The sequence below is a fragment of the Ambystoma mexicanum genome, chromosome 5p (genome assembly GCF_040938575.1).
Source record: "Ambystoma mexicanum isolate Mex_15411 chromosome 5p, UKY_AmexF1_1, whole genome shotgun sequence".
Classification (NCBI taxonomy): Eukaryota; Metazoa; Chordata; class Amphibia; order Caudata; family Ambystomatidae; genus Ambystoma; species Ambystoma mexicanum.
Window position 1 is genome coordinate 466,004,900 of NC_090930.1, and position 24,562 is coordinate 466,029,461.

Genomic DNA, 24,562 nt, shown 5'->3' on the forward strand with positions numbered 1-24,562 from the left:
CATCCTTCAAGATAAATTGAACCCGTGGGGGCGTCTTCCAATCTCACTGTATTGTAGACTGTCCCTTCTTAAGATGGTAATAGTCCCAAAGCTTCTGTACAACTTCATTAATATCCCGCTGTGGCCTGGGCGCACATTTTTCAATACATTGAGAACCCTTATTTTGTGTGGGGCAAGGACATACCACAGACTAAGTAGGTTGACATGACCAGACCGTATGACCAGGGAGGGCTCCAAGCACCGGACGTTGAACTATGTTAGGAGGTAGCACAGGCACACTTTTCTAGCCACTGGTAAACACCCCATACTCGAACACTCCACACAGACCTTGACAAATACAGCGCATCCACCTCTGATTTGCGCTCAGTCATTCTGTATAATCGCCACTCAGACGCATGCACTTTTGACCCGGTCAGTACGACATTCAATGCTTGGACCAGAATTTTTAAGAGGGTAAACATTACGGTATCCTACGTGGGAGCAATACCCCTGTGGAACTGCCCAGGGCTCCCCCTACCTATGACAAAGCTATGCAAAATACGTGGGACCCAGATGGCATCATGACACTCCATGACTTATTCCCGGAGGGCTCTTTTGTCACATTTTCTGACTTCTCAGAGAAACTGGGTTCCGGTCCAATCAAAACACCTCAGTACTACAGAATTACAGTGGCAATAAGAGGGCACTGGCCATCATTTCCGAATGAATCTGAGGAGTGTGGGATCTTGAGTGTGTTGGTTACGAGCGGGCACCCCAGGGGCTTGGTATCCAAGTTATACAAAAAATGGCAAGAAGCACCTGCACAACCCTTGCAGACTAAGGAGCAGTGGGAGGCCAATATAGGGGCCCCATTGGATGACACACAGTGGTCCCGCTTGACTAAGGAGGTGTCCCTTAACGCCAGACACAGACTCATGCATTAAAAAGTCCTCAACAGACTGCATTACACTCCTGCAAGGATTGCCAAGTTCGCCCCAACCACGTCTAGTGCATGTGTCAAATGCAATGCGGAGGTCGCTGACGCGCTACATATGTACTGGGGGTGCCCCATAATAACCCAATTCTGGCGGGAAGTGGCTGGGGTGCTTCATACATGCACGAGAGTTCCTCCACATCTGATACTGCCCAAATATTTGTTTGGCGACATAGGCAAAATAGCGATAAAACTCAGGCGACTCTTCAACCTCGGCTATCTCTTGGCCAAGAAATGCATTCTTTAATGTTGGAAATCCAGGTCTGCCCCAGACATCAAAATGTGGATTCGCGAGATGACCTATGCCAACGAATGTGAGGTGTCCTATGTTTCACTGGTGATGCCATGTTGTAGACTGAAAAATATTTGGGAACCGTTCCGTTCCGGGCATATCTTACTGCACAGGATAATGTACGATAATGACCAAACGAAAACTGCATGCATTGATTTCGTGTTACCTGCATGTTGCTGTACGTATTCCTATGATCGATGTATAAGTTGCAACATGGTTATGAATTGTTTATAAGTTTCACTGCACTGAATAAATTAAGTTTAAAAAAAAGAAGGGATCGCAATTGCCAGCAGCTCCATTGTTAAGGAATAAAAGTAGTGGCGAGAGGGGGCACCCCTGTCTTGTCCCTCTGGTCAACGCAAACACATCAGCGCGCACCCCATTGACACCAACTCTGGCCCTGTTCTTATTATAGAGCTCTGTTACCCATCTCAGGAAGTTTGGACCGAACCCCATCTTCTCAAGGACCTTCATCATGGAGGGCCATTCGACTCTGTCTAAGGCCTTCTCAGAGTCTAGCGATACCAGAGAAGCTTCTAGGTCACCCTCCTGTGCACCGTTGATCAAATTCATAGTCTTTTGAATGTTGTCAGAGCCCTGTCTCCCTCTGATGAAGCCCACCTGGTCTCCTTGTACTAGTTTTGGCATTTTCTCCTGTAGTCTCATTTCCAGGATTTTTGCCAGAATCTTAACGTTACTCGTAAGGAGGGAGATGAGTCTGTAGGAGGAGCACATACTTGGGTCAATCCCCTCTTTTGGAATAGCTATTATTGTTGCCATCAACATCGTCTAAGGCGGAACCTCCCCCTGCAGACATGCGTTGTAGACCTTCACTATGCATGGGGCCAACAGTGACCTGTACAGCTTATAAAATGTGATGGTAAAACCATCTTTCTCTAGGGCTGTTCCTGCCTTCATACCCTTAATGGCCATCAAGACTACCTCCACACTTATAGGGCATTCAAGGTTCTCCCTTCCATCATGGGGAAGCCCCGGGACAGGTAGACCCCTCGGGAAAGCATCTATTTGTGACTCCTTCCCATTCCAATCCTACGCATAGAGGTTGCTATAATCGTCCTCCTCTTCCTCTGTTCCCCCAATCTCCATGCCTGAATTGTGTCTCCTTTATCCCCCTTCTCGTGGTATTTCTGTTTCAGGAACAGAAGCTTCCTTTCCATGCCTTGGGTCATAATGGCCTTCAACTGAGTTTTATAGCGCCAGAGCTCTTTTGCTTCTGGCAGGGAGATTGTAACGCTCACCTGGTTCCCACGGGGGCGCTGGTCTAGTCTGGATTGCTGTGGCCTCTTCTAGCGTGATGCGCAGGACCCGGAACACCGATTGGACAGGACCTCCAAATCGTGCTTGCCTGGCCCGTAGGAATATCCTTCTGCAGATGAGAAAGGGGATTAACAGTCTGCAGAATAGTGTGCTAGCTCCCCCCTTTTCCCCTTCGTTCCTCTCTAACTTCCTCCAAACCCCGGTTTAAGCTCACCTTATGGTTTGGAAGGATGAACTCTCCATCCTGCTTCTGGTGCAGGGGCGTGCGTTCGTCCAGTTACTTCACTGGTTTTCAGAATGGCGCTGGCAAATCCACTTGACTTTCCTGAGCGATGCGCCGTAAGTATGAAAGTTCAAAGTTCAAGTGAGGCCCCCTTTATGTTGTCTTTCTAACCTGTGATCTGTCCTTTATTTCAGGTGCAGAATGAAGGTGATGCGTCGAGGGGTTAAACTGCCGAGGTGAGTAGTGATGAGGGCGATCCCTCTAAATGTCCTTATCATTCCCCAGAAATGTCTCTTGTCCTTTCCCCATAGGGGCCGGGGTACAGTACCTGCCAACGGGGCGGTGCCGACCCGAAATGTGGAAGAAAAGCCGGTAAGTATTATGGCTGTTAATCAGGCTTTCCTTCTGTGTTCCTTCTGCTCACCTTTTGTTTCTTCCTCTCTCCCCTAGGTGCAGAGATGTGGCGTCCGATGCTGACAGCCGCGATGGAGCCGGGAGATGTCTCGAGGACAGGTGAGTGAAGCGTGGCGCTGCAGCAAGCAACGCAATGCTTTTAAATGGAAGTCTTTCTTCAGGGATGCTGGCGAGAAGATTCCGGATGCAGGTAAGAAGTTTAAAATAGTCCTTGGTTTTCACCTTTCTCTTCTCTTCCTTCCTTGCAGGTCTTCCAGGTTCGAGGCGGGCGTGGCTGGAGTCCAGGAGCAGGAGCAGACACGGTGAGCGTTAAGCTGCAGGAAGCAGAACAATGCGAAGCATGAGCTGCTGTCTGGGCGTGGCTTAAATAGCCTCCAAAGAAGTCCCAGGTATGTATCCTTCCCCAACTAGGTATGTATCCTTCCCTGGCCACGCCCGAGTGAAAAAATAGTCCCTATGAAAAAATAGTCCCTTTCAGGTCTCAGGGAGGCCTGAAGCGTGCAGCATGGTCTGCATCAGGTAAGTGCACAAAACACCTCCCTTCATGAGCCTGGCGCCTATGGCGCCAGGACTGATGTCCAACATGAGCCTGGTGCCAAAGGCGCCAGGACTGAGTCCAAAGACCCCCTATAAGGGGCCGCTGGGCTTTTACCCGAGGGCATGATGCCTGCTTCCGGGGGTGCTGGGCCTGGCCTGGTTCTCTGGGGGTAGGCATCATGACAGCACTCCCCCCCAAGGCCCCTCCCAAGGTCGTTCCTTCTGGAGGTTTCGGTTTGTTTGGGAAATTCCGATGGAACCTTTTTACCAGCCGAGGTGCATGTACGTGATCACTGGGTTCCCAAGACCTTTCCTGAGGCCCGTACCCTTTCCAATCAATTAGATAGAAAAGTTTTGATTTTGAGATCTTAGAATCCAAAATGTTCTTCACCTCGGATTCAGGCTCCCCATCTATCTGAATCGGTTCTGGTGGCTTTGTTAATCTGGTTCCTGGGTGCACTGGTTTCAAAAGTGACACATGAAAAACGGGGTGAATCTGCATGTTAGCTGGTAGATCGAGCTTGACTGCCACTGGGTTGATTATAGCTTTGATCGAGTAAGGGCCTAAATACCTTGGATTAAAAGTTTGAGGCCCCTTGAGTGATAGGTGTTTGGTAGCCAACCATACTTGATCCCCTATTTGGTATGGAGGCGCCTCTCTTCGATGCAGATCCGCATTCTTTTTGTATTTCCCTTTCGCATGTTGCAAATGTGCAGTTGCATCCTTGAAGGCTTGAGTAATCGTAGAATGCAAATGGTCCACTGCGGCATTTCAAGGCTCAGAGGTGAGTCCAAGTCTGAAGTACGAGGGTGATGTCCATATAGGGTATAAAAGGGGCTCTGACCAGTTCCAGAGTGTATCGAGTTATTGTATGCATATTCAGCCACCCATAAAATGTCCTTCCAATTACCCTCCGATTGGTGCAACATACATCGTAGATATTGTTCAAGGGTCTGGTTCGTTCTCTCCGTCTGACCATCGGTCTGTGGGTGGTGGCTGGTCGAGAGTCTTACGTCGATTTGTGCCAGTTGACAACACTTTTTCCAAAAATGAGAAATAAACTGGCTTCCCCGATCGGAGACTAGTATGGACGGGGATCCATGCAAACTGATGATATTTTCGAGGAATTCTTTGGCAAGAACAAAGGCTGAAGGTAATCCTTTCAACGGAATAAAGTGGGCCATTTTGGAAAATAAATCCACCACGACCAGAATAGTATTGTAACCATTACAAGAGGGCAGGTCCGTGATAAAATCTAGTGACAGGGTGTGCCAAGGTGCTGGTGGAATGTCTATGGGCTGAAGAAGACCGGCGGGTCTTGTCTTTTGACCTTTGTTTTGGGCACAAACTCCACAGGACATCACGAAAGATTTAATATCCTTTCGCCAGGAAGGCCACCAGAATTGTCGTTTAACCTTTTCCTCTGTTTTGGCAATGCCAGGATGTCCTTCCATCAGGGTATCATGATGACGGGAAATAACCAGTTCTTGCAATTCCTTTTCTGGCAAAAATAAGCGTCCTTGGAAGTAAGGTAAGCCATCCTTGACTGAAAAGTTAGACCCCCTTTTGATCCAATCCTGCAAGGCTGAAGAGTCCAGGAATTGTTTCACTCGTGCTTGAATGTCTTCAAGGGTTTGTAAAGTGGTTATCCCCAAAATTCTTTGTTCGGGAATTATCGGCACAGGTTCTGAGTTTGTGTCTATTTCTTCCATTCCAATTCGGGATAGAGCGTCCGCCTTACCATTCTTATAGCCGGGGCGGTAGGTGATTACAAAATCGAACTCAGCAAAGAACAAAGCCCATCGGAGCTGTTGAGACGATTGAGCCTTGGCAGTTTTTAAATATTGTAAATTTCGGTGATCAGTGATCACGGTGATGGTATGCCGGGCGCCAAGGAGATAATGCCGCCAAGCCTTAAAGGCGGACTTAATGGCTAATAGTTCCTTATCGGTGATCGCATAATTTATCTCCGGCGGCGAGAACTTTCTGGACCAAAATGCTACGGGGTGCAGTTGGTTGGTTTCAGGGTCTCTCTGAGACAGGACAGCTCCCATGGCTAAGCTGGACGCGTCGGTTTCGACTATATGTGGGAGATCAGGACGCGGGTGCTTCAAAATAGGTGCGGGCGTGAACTTAGCTTTCAACTCCTGAAAGGCCTGTTCGGCTTCCTCGGTCCATTCAAAACGTTTATTTTTTCGCAAGAGTGCAGTGATGGGTTGCACCACACGTGAAAACTCCGGTATAAACCTGCGATAAAAGTTGGCAAAACCAAGCATGCTTTGGACACCTTTCACCGAACTAGGTGATGGCCATTTGAGGATGGCATCCACTTTCCGTGAATCCATTCGGACCCCTTTAGGTGTCAGGATGAATCCGAGAAACTCAACCTCGGTGGTATGGAAAACACATTTTTCCAGCTTGGCAAACAGTTTGTGCTGGCGCAGTTTCTCTAGGACGGCCCTGACATGCTTTCTGTGATCAGATTCCGAAGAGGAGTACACAAGAATGTCATCGATATACACGACAACACAGACATCGATGAGTTCCCGAAGGACATCGTTCATGAAGAATTGGAAGGCTGCAGGCGCGTTGCACAACCCGAAAGGCATCACCTGGTATTCGAATAGTCCATATTTTGTACGGAAGGCCGTTTTCCATTCGTCGCCTTCTTTTACTCGTACCAGATGATAAGCCCCCCGGAGATCTAACTTGGTGTATACGCAAGCGTCCTTCACCTGGTCAAGGAGTTCAGGGATCAGAGGCAGAGGGTAACGATTTTTAACAGTTATCTGGTTCAATGCGCGGTAATCGATACAAGTTCTAAGGTCACCTTCTTTTTAAGCACGAAGAACAAAGCTGAGGATGCCGGGGACTTTGACGGGCGAATGAAACCATTGGCGAGGTATTGATTTAAATATTGTCTCAAATGCAGATTCTCTGGTTCAGTAAGGGCGTAAATCCTGCTACAAGGGGGTTGTGCACCGGGCACCAGATCGATTTGGCAATCGTACGATCTGTGGGGAGGTAACGTGTTGGCTTGTTCCTTTTGGAAGACGTCCTGAAAGTCTTGGTACTCTGGAGGTAGTTGCACGGGGACAGAGGTTACTGATGCTAGATTAATCTTTGGATTTTCTGGGTAGCAGGTTTGTGCACAATCCGGGAAGGTTATTCTCTTCGCTTGCCAATCAATTCGAGGATTATGTGTCTCTAACCAAGGGATTCCGAGAATAAGCTGAAACGGTGGAGCCTTGATTACATCAAACACAACTGCCTCCCGATGGCCATCCGAACCTACAAGTGTCACCTCAGCTGTGGAATGTGTTACCGGTCCAGAGGGAATTTCGGTTCCATCTACTGTGGTGATGACATCTTTGTTGGTTTTAGGATGCAGAGGGAGGTTTATCCTAGAGACCAATTCTCGATCCACATAGTTTCCTATAGCCCCGCTATCGATGTATGCCTTTATAGCATGCAACCGTTTAGGCTGTTGCGGATCTACGAGGACCATTGGCACAATGAAATGCGAGGTCTGAGAGTTCGTTTTCAAGCTCGGCAAGCGGACCCCTACGCTTGCCGGGCGTGGTCGTTTCCCGATACAGAGTCTCCATGGATTTTATCAGCGGCTCCTACCACCTTCTTGGGCGGCTTAACCGGGCAATCTCGTAGAAAGTGTCCAGAGGACCCACAATAAAGGCATAATTGCATCTGTCGTCTTCTTTCCCGTTCTTTTTGAGTTAGGGGTCCTTTAACCTCTCCGATTTGCATAGGCTCCGAGCCATCAGCCCCCTTGGGGTTAGCGTGGGTCTCGGCCAACACCCGGGTTTCAAACTTGGACCGATCTGCTTTTCTGTTTTGCAGCCTGTGATCCAATTGGACCACTAAGTCTATATATTCAGTGCATTCTTGGGGCGGATTTACAACTTGTGCCAGGACATCTTTAAGTTCTCCGCGTAGACCTCGATAGAATAACGTGATTCTTTTATCCTCTGGCCAACCAGTTTCCACAATTAGTCTATTGAAGGTTGCAATGTAGGATAGAAGGTCTTGATTGCCCTGTCGCAGAGATAGAAGTTCGTCATCCAGAGCCTGCCCCCGGGAGTGTCGAGTAAATAACCTTTCCATGCTTGTTTAAAATCCTTGAAAATCACGAAGAATCGGGTCATCTTGAGTTACCAGTGGGACTGACCAATCGGCAGCACAGCCGCTGAGATATGACAACACAAAGGCTACCTTGGTCTGATCATTAGGGAAGGCCCCAGGTCTGCATAGGAAGTGCAAACGACACTGATTCATGAATACGGCGAATCGTTTGGGGTCCCCAGCAAAGCGTTCATGTGGGGCCAGCGGCATGTTTCCAGGTAGATTAATCTGCACCGGGTTACTGGAAACCACAGGAGCGGGGTTCCCCCCGGAACCGGGTAAAGGAGTTTGTCCAGCTTGACCTTGCAAAAGCTGTCTAGCCAGGTCATCAGCTCTATCCTTTATTACAATCACTTCCCTCCTGAGGGCACTAGTCTCTTGACGAGCAGCGTGTACTTCGGCCCGTAATTCCCCCAGTAATTGGGCCAACTGGTAAGTTTCGGAAGTTTCCATAGCGCCTGGGTGGGAATTTGTAGGAAGGCTTCGCATTCTGTAACGCTCACCTGGTTCCCACGGGGGCGCTGGTCTAGTCTGGATTGCTGTGGCCTCTTCTAGCGTGATGCGCAGGACCCGGAACGCCGATTGGACAGGACCTCCAAATCGTGCTTGCCTGGCCCGTAGGAATATCCTTCTGCAGATGAGAAAGGGGATTAACAGTCTGCAGAATAGTGTGGTAGCTCCCCCCTTTCCCCCTTCGTTCCTCTCTAACTTCCTCCAAACCCCGGTTTAAGCCCACCTTATGGTTTGGAAGGATGAACTCTCCATCCTGCTTCTGGTGCAGGGGCGCGCGTTCGTCCAGGTACTTCACTGGTTTTCAGAATGGCGCTGGCAAATCCACTTGACTTTCCTGAGCGATGCGCCGTAAGTATGAAAGTTCAAAGTTCAAGTTAGGCCCCCTTTATGTTGTCTTTCTAACCTGTGATCTGTCCTTTATTTCAGGTGCAGAATGAAGGCGATGCGTCGAGGGGTTAAACTGCCGAGGTGAGTAGTGATGAGGGCGATCCCTCTAAATGTCCTTATCATTCCCCAGAAATGACTCTTGTCCTTTCCCCATAGGGGCCGGGGTACGGTACCTGCCAACGGGGCGGTGCCGACCCGAAATGTGGAAGAAAAGCCGGTAAGTATTATGGCTGTTAATCAGGCTTTCCTTCTGTGTTCCTTCTGCTCACCTTTTGTTTCTTCCTCTCTCCCCTAGGTGCAGAGATGTGGCGTCCGATGCTGACAGCCGCGATGGAGCCGGGAGATGTCTCGAGGACAGGTGAGTGAAGCGTGGCGCTGCAGCGAGCAACGCAATGCTTTTAAATGGAAGTCTTTCTTCAGGGATGCTGGCGAGAAGATCCCGGATGCAGTTAAGAAGTTTAAAATAGTCCTTGGTTTTCACCTTTCTCTTCTCTTCCTTCCTTGCAGGTCTTCCAGGTTCAAGGCGGGCGTGGCTGGAGTCCAGGAGCAGGAGCAGACACGGTGAGCGTTAAGCTGCAGGAAGCAGAACAACGCAAAGCATGAGCTGCTGTCTGGGCGTGGCTTAAATAGCCTCCAAAAAAGTCCCAGGTATGTATCCTTCCCCAACTAGGTATGTATCCTTCCCTGGCCACGCCCGAGTGAAAAAATAGTCCCTATGAAAAAATAGTCCCTTTCATGTCTCAGGGAGGCCTGAAGCGTGCAGCATGGTCTGCATCAGGTAAGTGCACAAAACACCTCCCTTTATGAGCCTGGCGCCTATGGCGCCAGGACTGATGTCCAACATGAGCCTGGCGCCAAAGGCGCCAGGACAGAGTCCAAAGAGCCCCTATAAGGGGCCGCTGGGCTTTTACCCGAGGGCATGATGCCTGCTTCCGGGGGTGCTGGGCCTGGCCTGGTGCTCTGGGGGTAGGCATCATGACAGAGATATAGCTTCCCTAGCCCCCCCACCCCAGCTGTATCTGCGCTATCTTGTGCCGTAGAATGCTTTCCTTCTTTTGCTTCTTTTTTTTCTTTTTGGAGCCTATCCTGATCAACACCCCCTGGATTGTTGCCTTGAAGCCCTCCCACACCGATTGGATTTGCACCTCCCCTGTATCATTAAGGGAAAAATATTCCTTAATTCCTACAAGTAGCTCTTGTTGCAACTTCCTATCTTTTAGTAGGAAATCGTCACATCTCCAACTCCCCGGGTCACCTGCCCACCCCATGTCGAGCGAGACTGTAATCATATTGTGATCAGACCATGGAATTGAGGCGACCTGAGACTCCAGAACCTGCGCTTTCAGGGATGCATCCACCAAGATCAGGTCAATGCGTAAGAAGTAATTGTGGACCGCTGAGTAAAAAGTGAATGGCCTGACCCCTTCCGGGGGGGGGGGGGGGGAGAGGGAATCAACCAGGCCCAAAACCACATTTATTTGTCTAAAGCGTTCCAACTCCCCCGCCCTTGCCCTCATCGCCGGTCCCTCCTCCATCCTCCTGCGATCCTTCTCCGGGTATAGTACCAAATTGAAGTCCCTTCCAACCATCGACTGACCTTCTGCAAACTCAATCTATTTGTCCCGTACCCTCTGCCACAAGTCACCTTCAGCCACATTTGGAGCATAGACCCGAGTTCAGTGTGAGGTGGGTGTTATGCCACAGACCCTTTACAAACACGTACCTCCCAGTGGTATCAGCAAGGACCGATTCCACAACAAATCCTAAACGGGCTAAGATCAGGAATGCCACCCCCCGCCTTTTCCCCACATCAAAGGCCATGATCACTTCTCCCACCTCCCGGGTTTGCGGTCAGCGCTCCTTTCCCCTAGGCCAGTGCGTTTCCTGAAGGCACATCACATCTAATTTTGCCCACTTGAATTCACGGAGCACCATCAATCTCTTATTTGTTCTGTTGAGGCCTCTTGTATTGAGGGCGCCAACGCTCATCTCATACGATCCAGATATTACTCCACCGTCAGACCACCACATGACTCCCCCCTCCCTTGAGACATTTCCCTCGCTGGGCCGCCATCTCCGGAGCCCATGAAACTTAACAAACCCTGAAACCTTGCACACTGAACTTTGCATAACAAACCCAACTCCTCCTTCCCCTTCCTGCCCCCCTGCCGTCCCCCCTCGGCATCCACCCCCACACAGATTTGTCACCTTAGAGAGGATCAAATCACCAGTGGTCCTCCCGAGCCCCGTTCTAGCTATTAAACCAGCACTTTTCCCTGAACCCCCATCTCAAAATACCTCTAGTCACCTCCCTCCCCCCTACTCGTCGCATCTCCTCTCTTTCTCTGCCAACATCCTGACCCACAGGCCACACCACTCATTCCTTAAATAGCAAAGGACCCCACAGACACTCCTCCCCAAAGTACTCATTGGATTCCCCTTCCCCCTAGGGGAGTATTGAGCTTTCTGAACCTCTGTGATTTAGGGATCTCCTGTCTATCCTTTAGTTGGCTACTGCTGCATGCTCCTTCCATCACTTCGCCTGGGCCCCTTGGGAGGGGCCGGGAGTCCCCCATGAGTTCAGTGGTCGCCCTTTGAATATCGCCTTACATTATCAGAAGCCCCATCGGCACCTCACCTCCTTGTCAGTGAGCCATTTCGTCATGGAACCACATTGCTTCCTTCTAGCCAACATAAAAGCCGACATATCTTGGTAGATAGCTACCTTTGCGGTCCCATAGGTCACTGGACACGCCTTTCTCGCCTTCTCATGTATCTTTACTTTTTCAGGGAAGTAGTGGAACCTCGCCAACACATTTATCAGTCCCCCAGCTCCACCCTCTGTTCGGTGCGCTTGGTCTATCATGAGCTTGTCGATCGCGTCTGAACGAACAGGATTCTCAGTACCTCCATGATGAACCTCTTTATGTCTCCATCGGTTTCTCCCTCTCATACAGGAAACCTGAAGAAACTGAGGTTATATCTTCGCTCTCTGTTTTCAAAGTCATCCATTTTTTTTTCACTTTAGTCTCTCTACTTTCTAGTTCCGAGAGCCTCATGTCATCTGTTTTTCTAAAGTATCAAGTGAAGTTTGATTGTTCTCCAGGCTTTGAACCCTCTCGTTGATGGAATCTATTCTCTTGTCTGTATTGTCTAGCCTGCGGCCCAGTGCTGAGTTCATCCGCCTAATTTCCTCCATCAGTGCGGCTATGTCCTTCTTGGTGGACACTGAGTCCTCCTCCATTGCGCTGGCCTGGGTGGGCAAGGTACCGGACTTTAGGGGTTTGAAATTGGAACCTCTCAAGGGTGTTTCTCCAGCTCATTTATCTCTCAGCTCCCAGCACTCTCAGTAACCACTTGATGGCCTGTCCGTCACACTCTTTCGTGGTCTGATGTTCAGGTTTGTTGTTGCATAGTTCTGCTCCTGACCCACTCACACCCCACTTCGTTGGGTAGGTGGGCTAGGTCCAATGAAGACAGGTCTGGACCTTTTCTCTTCTCTCTGCAGTCAGCCCCCCTCTGTTGTGTCGCAGAGGCTCTGGGGCTCTCCGTCGGGGGTCCTTGTTGTGGTTATTTCTCCCCCTTGCTTCCGGCAACTCGGGTGTCCTCCCCTCATCACCTGGCATGCTCCTATGGCAACTTTGGGTGGGTTGTGGTGCAGTGGGCACATGCCCCTCATTCAATTGAGGGGGCCCTCACCTCACCATATGTTTCCTGCACTGATCTCACCTATCCCCAGCATCGTCTTTTCTTTTTAGTAGATTGCAGGGTCAGGCCGCTCCCAGTTTACCACAGTCCAATGGGGTCTTGATGACTACCACAGGTCTCCAACTCCCCTGGGCTTTTACACTATGCTCAGTAGTAGCCCCTCGCCTCTTCTCGTTCTCCTCCTCTTCCCCTGCACACCAGTCTTCTATCTCCTGGGGTGGAGTGCTTTGGGAGGCCTCCGGTCCCACCTCACTCCGGGTCTCACAGGTGCGCTTCTCCTGTCCTTCCAGCCTGCAGAGTAGCCTCATCTCCTTACTTTGCGGCCACTCTCCTCACAGGGTCAGGGTGGTGCCTTCCGGGTCCGCAGGCCGCTTCATTGTCTTTTATGTCTCCTCTAGTGTTGTCCCTGTCTCCCCTGGGCAGGTTGCGCCCTCTTCTTTCAGCCCTGGCCATGCTTTCTCAGGTTGGGGTGCAGCCTTGTTCACGGCCCACACGGTTCCTGCATCTATTGGGCGGGCAGGCTGAGACCTTGGGGTAAGGGCTAGGTTATTTTCTCCTGTGTGGTTAGCTGTCCCCCAAATCTTTTTTTGTGCATTTCCATCCCCTCTAATCCTCTATGTAGACGTGGGTCCTCACCAACCCCCGGTGTAGGCCTGCCGTAGGCCTAGGTGAAGTGGCCAGGCAGGCACACACCCCTCTTCAGGTCAAGAGGGCTCACACCTCACCACCTAGTCCCACTACTGCTGTTGTGGGGCTCTGGCATCCCCTCCTCCTCTGTGGGGCCTTTCTCAGGAGGCCCCCCTCTCAGGTTTTCCCTCCGTGACAACCGGAGGAGTCTAGGTCGGCTCTCCGCTCACCTGTCAGGGGGGATGTGGGCCACAAGCCCACCAACTTACTCTGTTCACCACCTCTCCTCCTGTCTTTGCCCCGCGAGCTCACAGCGGGGGCCTGGGTCCTACTTCACCATCAGCTTCACCAGTGTCTGCTGGCGGGTTCCGGCCCTCTCGGGGGCTCACTTCTCTGCCCCAATGAGTGAGGGACCTCTCCTTTTCTGGGCTGCCCTGACTGCCTCCCCGGCTTGTCTCACTCACTGTCTGCTTTAGAAGCTGGAGGACACCAGAGCGCTGGGCAGCCCTCTGCTCAGGGTGGTGTACTGACGTTGTGTGTCGGTGCCTGGGTCCTCTCCTCCGAGACCCAACTCGGTTTCCTCTCCACCTGAGTCTCCCGCTCTGCTTGTGCGACCTCCAACACGGCCGTTCCGTCTCCAATTCTTTCCAAACCTGGGGCAGAGATCCCCCAGGCCAACAGGAGAAAGGGGCCATCCTTTTTCAGCTCTGGGGGAATAGAGAGGGGGAGTTCAATTCCCCTTTCTGTCTCCGAGATCGGAAGCAGGCGAAGCCGTTAACTGTCGGCCATGCGCCCCCTCTGTTTTGAACAGACTTTTTCTTTTTAAATTCTAGAGTGGCCTTGAGATTATTCAATCAATCTATGTGAAAGATACCTAGGAGTGGGAGCTAAATTAAAGCATCCCCATTCTTACAAATATTGACATTATCTACTATTATATTTGGGGTGCATATGATGTGCCCTTTGGTGGTATCAGCACGTCTTTTGATACATTTTAAATGAGCTTGACTTCCCCACTACTATTCATCCACTGTTAGTTTCTTTTTTTTATAAACACACACTTTATGCAGTCCCAAGAAGGGAAAACAGGGATTGTGGGATAGGAAAACTCTGCTAGGTGACACTGAGTAAGGAAAATATAGATTTGTTAACCATCACTCAGACCTGCCGGAATGGATGCATTTTCCAGAGGGGCCGATAATGTCACGTAATGCACTTCAGATATCCATCTCCATAGCCGCAGGGAGTTTAGTGCCTTATTAATTTTTAGTGTGATAGGGGAATGGTCAGATAGAGTTATTGCTCCCACTTCTATGTCCACCACTTGGCGTAGCAGGGATCTTGGGACCCAGATGTAGTCTATTCTTGATGCTGACCTATGTACATGACAGTAAAATGCCCCTAGCATCACCTCTCTTTTCCCTCCAGGCGTCTACCAGTGATAGGTTGTCAATTGTTTCCTGCAATTGCTTTGAGGGTTTGTTATGGGAGTAAGATTCTAGCGCTCCCGTCCCTTTTTGGGTCCCATTCTAGGTTGAAGTCGCCTGTGAGTATTATTTTCCCCTTTGCAAATCCCTCCAGTTTTTGTAATGTTGTTTGAATAAATCAGTCTTGTCTTGTCTTGTGTTGGGCGTGTAAATGGTGGCCAGCGTGATAATCTCCCCCATCCCCTGGATGAGTATGGCGACATGCCTCCCTTTAGTGTCTCTATTTACATCTATCGTCCTAAGGTCTAGGTTGTTTCTCACTGCTACCAAGACCCCCCCTTTTCACTGAATCATTCGAGTGTTGGATCTGGTTGTAACCTTGCTGTCTTATTTTATGTTCATCTTTCTCTTGAACATGGGTTTCTTCCAGGGTGATCAGGTCTGGATTTTCTCTAGACAGAAAGTGTTCTAGTTTTTTCCTTTTTATTGGTGAGTTTAGGCCTTTAATGTTTAGTGATATGACTTAGTGTTTTCTCCTTAGCCATTGTTTAACGGTTTTTTCTAATTGTGGGCTTTATTTTGCGAACACACTTTACTCGGTATGGACTTGGTCCCCCTCCTATTCCCCCCCTCCCTTCTCCCAGTGTGGCACTACTTGAATGATGGTTTCATGTTCCTGCCTGGGCCTCCCACCTCACTCCCCTCAATCCCTTCCGCGTCCCTCTTTCCAGCGTTCCTCCTTGCAGGTCGCCCACAACCCATATCTCGAATCCAGGAGTCCACTCCCCCTCCACCGCAGTTACTTTGTGTTCCCCCCTCCCCGAGTGCTTTTTGCTCCATATTGTTTCCCACAGACTTGCGTTTAATTGGAGGAGCCCCTTTCTGGGGATTAGTTTAACTTTGAGGCCTTCTCTGGCGTGGATCCTGGGCCCCACTGTCCCCTTTTTTTCCTCGCTTTCTTCTTTGACTCTTGGGTGGTCCATTCCCAAGCCTTTCTTTTTGGATGGTCTTTCTTTAGGCCATGGGTATCGCTGCTGGTTGAGCCAACGGGGCAACCTCAATTCCCAGGATGTTTGCTCCTTCTTGTGCCAACGTGATTCTTCTTTGCCTGCCTTCAAGCTTGAACAAGAGGCCGAAGGGGAAGGTCCATCTATATTTGATTCCTCTTTTCATTAGTTCCTGCACTAATGTGCGCATCAACCTTCTCTTAGTGATCGTGACCTAGGAAAGGTCTTAAAAGAGTTGTATAGTGGAGCCATTGAGATTGAGATCCTTTGTTAGTCTTGCGGCGGCCAGGACCTTTTCTTTTTAGGCGTATTCATGCATGACTACCAGGACGTCTCTTGGTCTTGCGCCAGGTTCGTTTCTTTTAGGCCCACTCTATGGATCCGGTCCAACATGATTTCAGCCGGGTCGGCCACGTCCACCAGATCTGTCAAGATTTGTCTAATTTTTTGGGGTAGATCTACGTCGCCCACCGCTTCAGGGATTGCTTTAATTCTTATATTCGCCCTCCTCAATCTGTTGGAGGTCCTCAGTTTGGATCTCCAAGTTGTGGGTAGCCCTAGCTAAGTGTTCCATCAGGTCCTCTACAATAATCAGCCATCTCTTGCAGGGCTTTCTCATTTATGCCACTCTCGCTTCAAGCATGTGTAGATCTTCCTTCACTTCCTTTAGTGCCCCCGCCAGGTCTTCTCTCATTTTATCCAGTTGGGATTGAATAGTGTTCGCCATTCTATCTCCAAAGTTCTGGAAGCATTGTTCGAGGAACTTGTGTGACCATTCGCTCCTCTGGCATCTCCTCTTGAAGGGCCTCCGCTTTGTTCCTGTCCGCCTCTTGCTCAGCATCGGGCTGTGCCCCCCCTCCTTCCTCCATATTTTCTGTATTGCCCCTTCGTGAGTCTTTTCAATCCCTTTCGTGGGGTTCTGGCTGTCTTTCCCTCTATTTGACATCTTGTCTTGGTCTGTCGTTGTCGGCCAGTGCAGGGGAGTGGTCCCTTGCTGAGATTCTGTTTGTGTTTTGATTCTCCTGATTCGTTGGAGTGGTTGGGGACATGAGTCTAAGACCCCTTAACACCCTTGCAACAGCTGATCCACTTTTATCGGCTTGGTGTCAACCCCTAAGGTGTAGTTACTGTAGGTTGTGTGCTGGCGGGCTTCGGGTTGCACCAGTGGTTCGCTGCTTGCTCATAATGGTGGTCGCTCTCCCCTTTCGTCGTGTTCCATCTGGGTTTATACACAACCTCTGTCGTTGCGTCCCGGGTCTGCCGCGGGACTAGCTTTGTCAAGTCCTTGATCCAGCACAGTCGGTGTGTCATTTATTACCCGGGGTGTGGGAGGGTTTGTCAACTTTTATGGGGCATTCTGTGCATGTGGGGATGGAGAGCACCTCTTCTCTGTGTTCTCGCTCCGGTGGCCATCTTGGAATCGGTTTTAAGGATTTTTGAATGTCCGTTGGAGGCAGCGATGGCTTTGAAGATTTCGAGCCAGATGCCGATGGAGTTGTCAAACTTGGTTTTGGCATCTATGGCGTCAATGAAGTCGGTGTCTTGGACGCCGATGGTTTCGACGTCGACATTTCCGTGGACTTTGTTCGTGACGGACTTCGATGACTCGACATAGTCTTCAATGATTTTTCATCGACTCGACTCTCGATGAAAATCTGGCCTTCACCTCGGACTCGAGGGCATGCAACATTTAGCTCTAGCCCTTTCCTTACCGGCTTCAGAAGGTGTGTTAGGAGCATGGCCTACTTGCTTCACAGGAGCTTGTTTCTCGAAAATGTTTATCATTTCCTGCCTGAATGATTCCCATTCAACCCGAGTTGAGGCATTAATAGGGCAAGATATACTCATCTCTGTAGAGGAGTCCGACAAGGAAGACGAAGTAGGTGATTTATGATGCCTTTTCTTCGAAAATCATAATTTGCCTAGAACTGATGGTGGAAGTTTGATCAGGCTCAGCTGTTTATCTTATGCCCTTAAGTGGAGAGAGACAAAAGGGAGTGTTAAGGGTGCTAACTTTAATGCTGGGTGGAAAAGAAACAAAAATCACCCTTTTGAATTTGTCACATCAACTAAGACCGGTTAAGAGATGCGAGCTGGTTGGACATTTGGTACATAAAACCCCATAGGAATCTCTACCCCAGTCTAACAATAGGCAGGGAGATGGAAAGAATCCAGAAAAACAATTTGAGATGAGGAGGGCCGCAGAAATATTCTCGCCTGACTCACAGTGGGAAAAAGAAAATCTCTGAATCCAGTTAGCCAGAGTAGGAGTCAAGCTTACTATGGGAAGAGAGCAAAACTCCAGAGATCCCCATAATATCAGAGTCTTCTCCGTGAGACAACAGGAGATGCTTTTACACCTGAAATTATGATTGTTGCAGTTGATACCTTAGAGTGTAATGGAACATGTGAACAGCTAATAGAGGTCTCTTTAGTAAAAACGTCAAGCAAAGAAAATCCCGACTTTCGTGCCTTCCCATTACCCAGGGAAACTTTGGATACTTTAAAAGCATCGAATTGTGAATTCTCCCAGTCTAAAATGTTCAAACCTCCTCGTTGCATGATATTATCATCCCATCTGAGGAAGATATTCTATCAAGGTCAGCAACTTCCTTGACAGACTTAAATGAAGAGGAATTTGTTCTCTCATGGCACGACTTTGGGTTTCCCATCGGTTATCGACCCCCAAAACAGGAGGTATCTGGGGAAAATATATCATCTATTTTACCCCCATCTCCGCCCTTAGAGTAGAAATTATGTTTCTCTTGTGGGAAGGCTGGCCATTAGGCGATATGTTGCCCTTCGAATAGGATTGATTTTCCCACCATTGTTAAAGGATAGCATTCAGAGTGGGCAAGGTAAAGAAACACGGGCTGAACCATTTTATGCGAGTATCCTCTGTATCCAACCCAGTGAGATGCTAACAGGAAAACCTGAAGAAACCTCTCCATAAAGGGAAGAAAAATAATAAAAGGGTTATAAAGAAACCTGACAACATGTTTTGTAGTGGAGATACAACCAATTATGAAATCCCTGTGGTACTCCAGGGGACAATTTGGGCCAGCTAGACACTGGGAGTAACATTTCTGCTGTACAGGCGTGCCTTCTTCCATCCAATTGGAGACCCATAGGTTATAAAGAAAGGCACAATCTCACACAGAATAGCAGACAGTACAGGAGTAAAAGAAAGCCAGAGAGCATAATCAGCACCAGGGCTCTGTTTGCAAGTCAATTTCCTGCATTTGTATTAGATAACATACAATGTTCCCACCTATTTCTATACCTTACATGGATGGGATATAACCATGGCATAGGACTGAACACACCTTGTTGGAAATGATGTCCCTTCTCTTGCTGCAGGATGTTAGTCGTTTATTCAGCAATTTGAAAGTAGGCACAGGAACTGTACATCCGTATTAAGAGATCTTTCAGACATGGAGCCCTCTTAGCTAAAGGAAAATACTGAAAGTCTCTGCCAAAAGACCCGGTTGATAAAAAAAAAATGCATATAGAGGCCAGTAATAAATGGGAATATTTCCTGCTTGCATTATAGCAGGAGGCTTTAACTGGCTTTCCTTGCTAATTCTGGGCCAGTTGAAGCCTTCTTACTAAAGTTCCTTATAGATCATTCTCTTTCAAGCTAATCAGAGTCTTCTGCCACATGGCACTGAAACAAACTATATGAAGATACACTGAAACCCCTTTTTTCTTTTGCGGTCTGCAAAGGTTTGATGCCATGTCATCCCAGTCTTAAAATCTCAAACATTCAAGTTTTCAAACCTTTCAATGGACTAACAGAAAATATTGTGCCAATATGCTACAATTGATTACCATTTGGAGTCCCATAGACTTGTTCAACAGATTGTAGCCACAGAACAAAAATGAGCACCAGAAAACTTTGATGGGCACGTCTTTTGTATAATAAATATCTTCATTGTAACTTCATTGGGCACAGCACTAAAGGAATAACAAGTTTCAAGGAATTCAGTCCTGAGATTACCACTGTGTCAAATCGTCTTAAAGAAGTTGCCAGATGCCAATACTTAGATTTTAACAAGCATTGGAAAAGTCGAAAGGAATGCCTCAGCAAGAGGTTGGAGTCTGGCCAGTAAGCCATCCAGACCCTGTCCTTCCCCTGAGGTGGATGGTGGAAGCAGAGAGGGACCCACTCCTGCCCCTCCCCCTCCTGCCAGTATGCATCTCTGCAGACCCTTAATTCCAGCCATGCAGCAATGTTACAATGATTGCCAGTCGTTTTGTTTTGTTTGCAGAACCAACAACGCTATCAAGATCATCAGTCGACCAGCCTCACAACATAAAAGCCGACATGTCGCCCACGAGTTGGAAACCCTTGAGCGTAAGTGCTATATAACACATCATTATCATTTGGCCTTGGACGTCTTCTTGCATTCACAGTAATTTGGTAATATGGGCTTATACACGCTGATATTGATGGTACGTATGGAGATCCATTCTTGTCTAAATGTGTATCACTTTACAGTGATGTGATACAACCATATTTTTTGTAGTGTACTTAGAAACAATGCTATGTGATGCCCCTTCCTGTTTTGCCAAAGGGTGAAAGGTCGTGTTCCATCGATTTCCATGTCACGCTGGGGTGGGGTCAAATGACATCACTATCTGTGATGTCATCAGAGGTCAAGGGTCGTGTGCTGTCACTTCCGCTGCCCCTGGCATTTTGGTGAAATGACATCCCTGCCTTTGCCTCATGACATTCATACCTCAACACCTCAAAGTAGGAGAACAAGCATTTCAAACTGGGTACGCCACCTTCTACAATACATTGGGCCTCATTAGGACCCTGGCGCCAAGTGTTTAACGGCGCCGTTAAACACTTAGCGCCTTACTACGAGGTCCCTTTGCGGGACCCGACCTGAACGGCTGGTCTAGACCAGCCCTTTAAAGTAGGGACCCGCAAAGGGACCTTGGTGCTAAGTACGGTACCGCAATTTGCGGTACCCTACTTAGCGCCGTCCCCATTCCCATAGAGCCCTATGGGGCGAAAATGGGAATGGGGAAGGGCCATGGTTCAATGGGGAATTACCGCCCCGCCAACCTTGGAATGGGGTGGTAATTCCCCATTGAACCATGGCGGACCCGTTACAACACCGGCACCAACCATGGTGCTAATAGAGCCATGGTTTAGCGCCGGTGTTGTAATGAGGGCCATTGTGAGCCCACACAGAAAAGGTGAGCGGGGCTTTGACCCCAGTTTAAAAGATTCTTGCACATATGCTCATCCTGGGGAGGGCAGACCATACAGAATTGGTTAGGGAATGTGCACCTATCCCCAAGCAAGACAGGAACAGATCAAAAGTGGAGGACGACCAAGCGACAAACAGGAGAAAGGAAGGAGTGGAGGCTTGTGGAGGAGATTGTTGGAGATGGTGAGGTATTGGTTTAGGAGTGATAGTAGTTCTGCTGTAAGTGTGCATGTTTGTGTGGTGAGTGAGTAGAAGTGAGTGAGTGAGTAGAAGAAGATAGTGTAATGAGTGAATATGGAATGCAGTAGAGATGTAGAGGGCAGTAACATGAGTATAGTAGTGTGAGGAGTGTAGAAGGGGAGGAGTCTGGCCGAGATGATAGCTCAGGTGCAATGCGTTTGTCTTTGAAGCAAGACAACACAGAGCAACACAGGTTTGAATTCTGGTCCTGCGCTTATAGACTGGCCTCCGGTAAGGAGGAGGAGCATAGTAGTATTGGGAAGGAGGAGTGGAGTGGGAGGAGTTGTTACATCAAAAGGTGGAGGCGAGAGGTAGGATGGCAAACACAGGACAGCCAAAAGATTGGAAGGAGGGTAAGTGAAGGGAGTGGTAGTAAGAGTAGAGAAGTAGAAGTGAGGGGGTGTGACTGATCTAGCCTGATTGAAACAGAGCAAGTGCAAGGCACTTTCCAAACTACCATTAGCACACTACTTTGACTAATGTAGGGCAAGTTAGAAGCCCATTTAGGCCACCTCAAGGGGAGTGCACAGATAGTAGGGGTCATTATTCGGTAGCACCAGCCAGGGGTTACGAATGCCTGGGCTAGGGAGGGCATCCAAAGGGAGAGGGAGATAGACAGCCCTAGGCCCACACAAAGTTCAATAAAAACCCTTGAACTGGCCTCGAGGCTGAGTGTTTTCGGTTTCATCTGTGACAGTCAGCAGGTTTTGGCTTATGTTTAGAAATGGGTTAGGTATTTTCCCGGAACTGCCCTATGGGTAATGGTAAGAGAAGGCAAATGGTGTTAGTACGTTGGCACATTATAGCAGTGCCTGGAGAATACCTATATAAGGCTTATACAGAAGCCAATGCCGATGTAAAACAGAAATTCAGTGCAAGGAACATACGCAAGGACACATATATAAAAATCATGTGGCTGAAGAAACATTTGGTTAATATCTTTTAATTACACCAAGAGCTGGTTTACAGCTGCAATTAATGGACTACCTTTCAGAAAAGTGCTTTTAAATAACATTCCCATCCCTTTAAAATCGGAGAACTAGTTCAAAAGAGATCCTATCCGTAGTTTTTTTGGTGGGGAGGGGCAGGTAGGTCCTCTCGGTAACTATTTTCCAAAAGTCCCAGTGCACCACCAAGTCCCACTTGCAGCTGGCCCAGATTCCTGGCATTATCCAGTACGTTTGAGCCCATATTGCTCGAACAGAGCCAAAAGGCATTGAAAGAGCAACTTGCCATTTCTAGATTGCATTGCCAGATGGAAAACTTCCACTTGTTCCACTGGGACCACAATGGAAATGGGACCACAGAATCTTCACTCGCCGCCTCTGGCCAGGACTGGTGCTTGAAGCTATCTTGGATCAATCACAGCTTATCAAACAGGTAGTCCTGCAGTTCTCCACAGGATATATACCATCCATTCCTTCGACTTGCAAATGTGTTAGATATGAGACATGTGAGTACAGCTTGTGTCATACTGCTTAAATCCTAAAAAAAACCCGAGTGTTTCCATTGTTGTGTCTATATTGGTCATGTGCAATCCAGGTATCAATTCTGTAGATTTTTCTAGTTTTCACTCGTCTCTCCTCATGAATCACTCCCTGATGAATATGCTGTGCCGAAGTCACAGAATTGACACCATCCTATATACAATCTTTCCAGTCGTCTTGTGCTGTGTTATTGACCTTCAGCATAGCCTAAGTCATACATTTTCAGGCTGCCCTCTGCCACCTCATCTCCGATTGCCTAACTGCCATTCAAGATTGGTGTGCTGCCAATGATCTTTGTCTGAATGCCAGCAAGACGGAGATCCTCCTCATCGGCACACCTTCACATCCTTTCCCCTCACTCTCGGGCCGGCCTCCCTTGGCCCTCCTCCTACCCCCACCTGCGAGGCTAAGAACCTCAGGGTCATCTTTGACTCCACCCTTTCCTTCTCCACCCACATCTCAGAGGTCTCTAAAAAGTCACATTTCTGACTGCACCTTCTCAGAGGTACTCTGCATTTCCTCTCCTTCCTCCAGAAGCTCATGATATCCCAAGCTCTGGTTCTCTCTAGCTTGGACTATTGTAGCAGCCTCTTTCTAAATCTACCTGCCTCTACTCTCCACCCTCTGCAACTAATCCAGAACAGCACTGCGAGACTTGTCCTTGGCCTCAAGCCCTGGGATCGTATCTCTCCAGCTCTGAAATCTCTCCATTGGCTCCCAGTGGATGCAAAGATTACATTCAAAACCCACTGCATTGTCCACAAGGCTTTCTGTGGCCTGGGTCCGAAATACCTTCAGCTATGCCTCCGCAAATACCTCCCCTCTCGAGCTCTTTGCCCCTCTACCTCCAACTCCCTCAGGGCCAGTCGTTTTTCAAAGAAACGAGCTGGGGGTAGATCTCCGTTCTTCGGCTGGGGCCTCCCTCTGGAACAGCCTCCCTGCCACTCTAAAACTTGAGGAGAACCATCTCCGGTTCCGGAAGCACCTCAAGACCTTCCTCTTTTCTTCTGCCTTCGCTCACCCTCTCCCCTGCTGATCTGTTCTCTATTTGCACCATGTACCTGGCCACCCTCTGTCCTCCGGGCCCAGGTACCTACTCACCCTGCCGCACTGCCTCCGGGCCACCCTTTACACTGGGGTCTGTATCTGTACCCATACAGCCCCCCCCCCTTTTTCTTCCTGCATTTATCAGACCACCCTGTCTGCTGCCTTAAACCTAGCACTTGCAAAACTATTATCATGGGATGTAGAGAGGGGCACTATTCTCAAAACGGCTTGATCCACAGTGGGGGGGTTCACAACTTCTTACTCCACAGAGAAGTACTTATATTATATAAAAAGAAGTTTAACAATTCGAAAGTGCCTATCTGAAAGGATATCCTAACTAGAAACAATAACATACCGTATTATTTCATTAACATATATTTACATTTTATTACTCACATGTAGTGAACATTCTCAATAAAAACAATCATAAAAAATTATTGTATCACATAAAACAATTACAGCATGGACTTTCCTTTAGTTGTAAGCCACACTTTCTTTAATTGGAACACCTTCTGTTCTATTTTGGGTGTCTTTAGACCAGCAACACCCAGTAGGTGTTTTACTATTATCCCACGAGACATAGAGGGCATCCCCTCAATGTTAGAAGCTTTTTTGAATACAATCGACACAAGACATTTTATACCCCTGAAGAATGTCCTACATTCTGTGTGTCTTAGGGACAGAAACTTGTGCAAGGTGGGAACCCATTGAATACATCACAGCATATGAAACAGCCAGATTCTTCTGTGGCTTAAGGATCTGAGTGTGAATTGTTGACACTGTTATATGACTTTTTGTATAATATAATGTAGAGAGGGACAACATCCTGCAAAACTGTATATAGCCTATGGACGTGTTTAGGATAGTCCACCTTTATGGATGCATTCCATTGCTTAATGTTTTATACCAGGGAAACAGTTTTGTTAAGGTTATAAGCAATTTAGTCTTTGAGGGGTAGCAAAAAATAAGGGTGAAAATAGTTTGAAACATGGAAAGTGGGAACATCAAAAAAATAATGGTCTCAATTTTGAGCAAT